The 6,774-nt window shown below is 46.0% G+C and overlaps 1 pseudogene; it reads left to right on the top strand.

Moving 5' to 3' along the window:
* The first annotated feature begins 521 nt into the window (after positions 1–521).
* Positions 522–5,826, top strand: LOC121921485 (annotated as a pseudogene).
* Positions 5,827–6,774: the final 948 nt, after the last annotated feature.

The raw sequence follows: 6,774 nt of genomic DNA, 5'->3' as shown, positions 1-6,774 counted from the left end.
AATATAAATGGTAAATCCATGCTCAATGTAGGGCATAACAAAAAATCGAAGCTAGAAACTCTTAATATATATAAACAAAAAGGGTAAATTCATGATTGCTCAGAATGGAGGACATTTTGGAATCCCTCCTGCAGAGCAGGGCAGGGAGAAATGTAGGACACGTCCTGGGAAAAGGAGGAGCTCTGGCCAGACATCATTCATACAACCGCAAAGGAGGACAACAAGGCAGACCAAAATGTAGGACAGCCAAGGGAAAAATGGAGGACCCAATAATTGCTAGAAACAATATAAATTGTAAATCCAGGCCTTTTTGGAAATCCCTGGGAAACCGAAATGGAGGAGGCGTCCGGAAAAATGAGGACGTGCCTCCCTCTCCCGGACCCTCCGCAGTGAGGCCCCGCCCCTCCCGGGCCTCCCGCACCGGAGCCCTAACATGGAGGCCGCGAGTCTGATATGCAAATCAGGGATCGGAATATCCGCCAATCAGCGCTCGGCTCCTCTCTCGCCTCCACCAATGGGAAGCCGCGGATAGGTCGGGCTTGGATTTACTGTATTCTATCTCCTCCGGCCTCTCGCGCTTGTTGTCATTGCAGTGGCGGCGCTCGGACGGAGAGGTTGCCGGGCGGAGGGCGGTGAGAGAAGGAAGGGAGGGAGGGAGGGAGGGAGGGCAGGCGGTGACGGGGGACGGTTGTGGGCTGGGGGCGGTGGCTGGGTCCCCCAAGGTTTTGCCTGTGGGTCTCCCTATCCTGCGGTCTCCTTGGCAAGGTTTGGTTCAGAGGAGGTTTGCCATTGCCTGGAGGCTGAGAGAGTGTGACTCTGCCCAGGTCTCCCAGTGTTTCCTCATGACCTTTGCTAGTTTGCTGGGCAGGCGTCCTCCTTTTCCAGGACCTGCCCTCCATGTCCACCTTCTCTCCAGGAGGTCTTCCATTCTGAGCATGGGTTTACATTTATGGGTGGAGTGTTTTGAGCCACGTCCTCCATTTTTTTCCTCGAAGGTCCTCCATTTTGGGGTGCCTAACCACCCTCCTCCTTTGAGTTTCTGAGCTCTGGTCGCCCTGGGCTCAGGGCAGTCAGGCGTCCTCCTCCTTTTCCCGGACACGTCCTCCACCTCCTGCCCAGGAGGGATTCCAAAACGCCCTCTATTTTGAGCATGACTAAGAAGCATGGATTATATATGAAGGTTTTTATTTTCTGTCCAGCAAGGATTCCAAAGGGTCCTCCATTTGGAGCATGACTAAGAAGCATACATATATATTTACATATGGGTGCTTTTAGCTATTCATTTCATATCCAGGAGGAATTGCAACAAGAGCCTCCATTTTGCCTTGACCTCCTTTGGTGGTTAGGACACACAAGTGGCCTCCCTGCTTTTCCCCCAGGACCTGTCCTCCATCTCAGCCTTCCAAAAGATCCTCCAGTTTGAGCATACATTTACATTTCTATGAAGTGTTGTTTTTTGGTCAAGTCCTCCTACATCCCCCCCCCAGAAGGCCCTCCATTTTGTTGCCCTCCTTTGGGGTCAGGGCCTGTGGTTGAGAGAGTGTGACTCGGCCAGGGTCACCCAATGAGGCTGCCTCCTCCTCCTCCTTCCATAACTGTGTCTGACAGTGTCTTCTCCTTTCCTTCCTTCCTTCCTTTAAATAATTTTAGATTAGCTTTTCCTACTGTTACTGATATTTTATTATTGTTATGTGGGATTATGATGTTATTGTTTGGAGGGAGGGTTTTAGGTTGTATTACTGTATTTTATTGTGTTGTAAGCCGCCCTGAGAGATGGGATAAAATAAAAAAATTATTATTATTATTATTATTCCAGGCCGGAGTCTCCTTCCCTGTCCAGCCAGCTGTTCCCTTGAGCCATGTCCGGCCGGGGCAAGTCCGGCGGCAAGGCCCGGGCCAAGGCCAAGTCCCGCTCCTCCAGAGCCGGCCTCCAGTTCCCCGTGGGCCGCGTCCACCGCCTCCTGCGCAAGGGCAACTACGCCGAGCGGGTGGGCGCAGGGGCCCCGGTCTACCTGGCTGCGGTGCTGGAGTACCTCTCAGCCGAGATCCTGGAGCTGGCTGGCAATGCTGCCCGTGACAACAAGAAGACCCGCATCATCCCCCGCCACCTCCAGCTGGCCATCCGCAATGACGAGGAGCTCAACAAGCTGCTGGGGGGCGTCACCATCGCCCAGGGGGGTGTCCTGCCCAACATCCAGGCTGTCCTCCTCCCCAAGAAGACCCAGAGCTCCAAGAAATGAGCACCACCAGCAGCACCACCGCCTCTGCTCCCCCAGGAAAAGCCATCCAGGTGGTGGGTCTCCCTCTGCGCCATCCACTCAACCACAGGACCAGGCACCGGACATGGACCTCCATGGGCACCTTTGCCGCATCCTCTGCAGCCTCTTCCTGGCCTGCACTGCTCCCCTTCTACCTCCTCTCCCTCATCCCTCACCATTCTGGTTTTCTTCATCCTGCCCCCCATCATCTTAATAATCATCCTTTTTTTCCCATGTCACAAAAAGGGCATCTGCTTTGGGGCCTGGCTGCCACCTAGTGCCCTGCAAATAGATTTCAAACCCCCACCCCTCATCCTTTGCCATTCCTGTTTTCTTCAGCCTGGTCCCTTTGGCAATCTTGTATTCCTTCCCCTCCACTCCACTGCTCCGTAGTGCCGTAGATTTGTGGAAAGTGTAACCCCTTCCCCATCCCTGTTTGTTTCAGCCTGTTTCCTTCAGAAATCTTGTATTTCCTTTGACTTCACCGCCCCATAGTGCCAGAGATTGCTGTGGGAAATAATATTTTTTCCATGTCACAAAAAGGGCACCTGTTTTGGGGCCTGGCTGCCACCTAGTGCCCTGTAAATTGATTTCAGCACCACCACCCCACCCCCATCATCCCTTGCCATTCCTGTTTTCTTCAGCCTGGTCCCTTTGGCAGTTTTGTATTTCTTCCACCGCCCCATAGTGCCAGAGATTTGTGGCAAGTGTAATCTTAATGATCATCATTTTTCCCCATGTCACAAAATGGGCACATGCTTTGGGAGCTGGCTGCCATCTAATGCCCTGCAAATTGATTTCTCTCCCCCTCCCCTCCCCCACCTCATTCCTCACCATTCCTTTTTTCCTTCAGCTTCGTCCCTTCCTTCAGAAATCTTGTATTCCTTCCACTCCGCCACCCTGCAGTGCCAGAGATTGTTGTGGGAAAAGTAATCTTAATAATACATATCATTTTCCCATGTCACAAAAAAGGTACATGGTTTGGGGCCTGGCTGCCACCTAGTGCCCTGCAAATTGACTCCCCCTTTCCCATCCTTCACCATTGCCGTTTTCTTCAGCCTGGTCCCTTCAGAAATCTTGTATTCCTCCACTCCATTCCGCTGCCCCATAGTGCCAGAGAGTGCTGTGGGAAAAGTAATCTTAATAATCTCCCTCCCCCCCCATCACAAAAAGGGCACATGCTTTGGGGCCTGGCTGCCACCTACTGCCCTGCAAATTGATTTCTTTTCCTCCACTTCTTCTTGCTTCCTGGAGGATTTAGCCTGAAATCTACTGCCTTGAAGCTGCTTAACCGACAGCATCTGTGCTGTTCTAAGCTTTTCTTCCTTCCCTCCCTTAAATCCCTTTTAATGCCTCAAGAAGAGAGGAGTAGCAAAAGAGGAACAGCCTGGGTTTGGTTTTGGTTTTTTGATGGTTGGGTTGTGGGTGAGGTTTTGTTTTTGTTTTTTTGAACTGGAAGAATGATTTGTGCATCTTTATTTTTCCTGAAAAACGGAAACAAATGGGACTTGCTTCAGAAGGAAAAAAATCGCAAAGCACAGGTGGAAGCTTCGAAGTCTACATTTGGGAAGGCAAGGGATTCTTGCATGAACATTGTGCCATCATTTGGGGCAGCGGTGCTTTTTTGTACCGTCTGTGCAGCTCCTAAAGGGTGAGAGGAGGTACTCTGAAGAAGAAGGGGGTAACCTTTCCACTGCTTTGTTGTTTTGCACAGATATCCAGCCTAGTTTCTTAAAACGACTCTGTCCCAGAGATCAAGATGGTGATAGATCTATCTACCTGATATTGCTGCACATCCCCATTCAATGTGATTTCAAAATGAAGTATAAAGGAAGGCGGGGGGATGAAGCTGCTAGGAAATTCTCAGTGTAAAAAGAGAAATTTATCTTGCTCAGAAAATACAGTATTGGCTTCATACGCTGTTCCCCCCATCCTGGTTTGTGTTCTGTCATTTTTGGACCTCATTCTGTATCATGTATTCTTAATTTTTTGTTGTTGTTGCAAAGCTACTTTTAAAAATCTGGTTATAAAAACAACAGACAATAGTGACAGACAATAGTTTTATAAGTTCCTAGAGTGTATACACCTCTCTGTTAATGTCCCACTGTCACCTCTGGTTGAACAGGTCTTTCAAGGTTGTTTCTAAAAATATAAAACTTGGAAGACTTTACCAAAAGGAAAGCTGGCTTGATATGCATGCCACAAAGCTGTCCTGTTTCAGACCACTATGGGATGGAAGGCAGCAGAGAGGAAACCTTGCCTTGATGTGGTAAATTTGGATCTTCTGAATGTGCTTAACAGCTTAGCTGGTAGCCAAGTTGAAGCAAGAGTCCTTGGATTTAGGTCTATTTTTGTCCTTTTGATATCAGTGGAGCTAAAATGACTTAGGTTAAATCCAAGTATTTTAAGTAATACAGCTTTTGTCCTTTTCAGCCTGAATAATAGTAGGTCAGAAGTATTTGCTGGCTGTTTGGAATAGTAGTTGTACTGTTTGCGTTTTTCCTCACTGCTATCCTTCCCTTGGGTTTTCAATTTGTTGTACAGCCTCTGATAATGGCTGGACTTTAGCATTTGTACCCTAGTTTGCACTTTAAATTAAACGGTGTGTGTTGTTCCAAATTTCACTTCAGATATTTAAAACAGAATGCAAGTGTGGCATTTGTTTAATTGTAATCCTTAGTGGATTAATGTTTGGGAGACTTGTTTTCTTTTAGGAATGAAAGCTAATTTAAGAAAAAATAAGATTTCTAGTTAACGTGGCGGCTTATTAAATAAGTGTGTGGTTAAATGTACAAGCATGAAAGTTGGCCTAGCCAGTTCTGTGGTGCATAGTTGCTGTGGTCTTCTGAAAATGGTATTGGAGCCAAATCTTTCTTGCTTAGGTGAAGAGGTCATAGAACCATGTGCATGCAGCAGTGCCTAGACTGTTGAATTAGTAGAACCCATAATAATAATAATAATAATAATAATAATAATAATAATAATAATGGTCAACTGTATGTGCTGTTAAGTAGCATGTGTCCAACCCATCAAGTGAGTTGTAAATCTGTAGATGAAATATGTCTTGCTCTGGTTCGACTAACAATACCTAGACTAGTAGAAGTTGGATGCTTTAATAACTGGATAATGAAAGCGGCTTGTTCATTCCGTTGATGGTAGACATACTGTTTCACTGTCGATGCTCAAAAAGTAGATTTTTTCTCTGCCCTTGTCTGATTGTCTTGCTTGCTCCCCTCCCTCAACCCTGTGCAGGCCCAGGAAGAAAACACTCTTGTTTCTAAATTGCCATCTCATTCCTCTGGCACTGGACCAGTGTCAGCTCCTGCTTTCTCTCAGAAGGAAGACTGATTATATTGTGGTGGGAAGGTGGTTCTTTAAACACAAAATAACTGCCGAAGAGTGGGAACTAGAGTTTCTGTATTTTGTGCTTTTTTGTCTTTCAAATTATTTACAAAATCAATATTTTGTGTTCTATCAAAGATTGCTTTGTATTTATTAGAAAATGCAGAACTTGTGATACTGGAGAAGTGCAAAACCAATATTCTTATTAAACTGATTCAGTCTTGAATGCACATCAGAGCTATTGCATATCAGCACATCACACATTTGCCTGTTTAGAAGTTTCTATAAAAATAAGAAATCAGGCCATGCAGTCCATAGATATTGCTGAGAGGGAAGGGGTTTTCCAGTGGAAGGTCAGAGGCTTAGTCTTCTTGACTGCCATCCACAAAATACATTTATCTTCAGGTCCCCTAGCTCTTCCTTCTATCCAAAAGAGAAATCTAGTAGACAAATACATAGAGTTAAACTGTGTTCAGAATTTTAAAATGGCTCTTAATGGAGAATTCAAAGATACAGCTGTGTTAATCTGGAAAATCAGTATGCAGAGGGATCTTGTAGCCCCTTTGAGACTAACTGAAAGAAAGAAGTTGGTATCATGAGCTTTCATAGGCTTGAGCCTAATTTCTCAGACCCAGGTCTATAAAAGCTTATGCTACGAAGCTCATTTATCCGCTAGTGTCAAAGATGCTAGAGAATCCCTTTGTATCTTAATGGAGAAGTCAGGTTAAAAATGGTTATCTGACCCACACATCCGAATGACTCCAGCCTTCCCTCTGCCTGCAAGTATTCATCTGGTTTCGCTGTTTAAACCCCCGATTTTGCCCGATTTCCCCCGTGTGATAAAGTCCATAGTCAATTGGCCCTATTTTACTTTAGCCACCATGTCCTTTTATGTCTAAAGGAAGGAAAGAGAATTTGATTACAGAAATAGTCAAAACTGATATTAGAAAAAACTTCAATTCTAAGAAGGAGCTTTAATTTTCTGTGCAAAGGGCTTGTTGATCCCATGTGTGGGCATTCAGATGTTTTGCTGGTTTTGGAGAACAGAATCAGAGTTGGAAAAGACCACCAGCGCCTTCCAGTCCAACCCCTCACCAAGCAAGAAGACACAGTAAAAGCACTCCCTGATACATGGCCTTCCAACCTCTGTTTAAAAACCTTCAAAGAAGGTTTG

The sequence above is a fragment of the Sceloporus undulatus genome, chromosome 2 (genome assembly GCF_019175285.1).
Source record: "Sceloporus undulatus isolate JIND9_A2432 ecotype Alabama chromosome 2, SceUnd_v1.1, whole genome shotgun sequence".
Taxonomy (NCBI): domain Eukaryota; kingdom Metazoa; phylum Chordata; class Lepidosauria; order Squamata; family Phrynosomatidae; genus Sceloporus; species Sceloporus undulatus.
This window is presented reverse-complemented; position numbering and strand designations above follow the sequence as displayed.